Source organism: Gavialis gangeticus, unplaced genomic scaffold (assembly GCF_001723915.1).
Source record: "Gavialis gangeticus isolate Ggan-Ray unplaced genomic scaffold, GavGan_comp1, whole genome shotgun sequence".
In the NCBI taxonomy this organism is placed as follows: Eukaryota; Metazoa; Chordata; order Crocodylia; family Gavialidae; genus Gavialis; species Gavialis gangeticus.
Genome location: NW_017728992.1, coordinates 143,973,064 through 143,973,310, shown reverse-complemented (window position 1 = coordinate 143,973,310; position 247 = coordinate 143,973,064).

Below are 247 nucleotides of genomic sequence, written 5' to 3'. Positions count from 1 at the left end.
TGGCCTTCTATGACCAGGTCACAAAATCCTTAGACACTAGTGTAGCAGTGGAAATAGTCTTTCTGGGCTTTAGGAAGGCGTTCATCACTGTCTCTCACCCCATTGTCATTAAGAAACAAGGAGACTGTGGCATTGACACTTACACAGTCAAATGGGTCACTAACTGGCTGAAGGGCCACACCCGGAGAGTGGTGGGGATGGCTCTTATTTGACCTGGAGGGATGTGGGCAGTGGGGTTCCGCAGGGC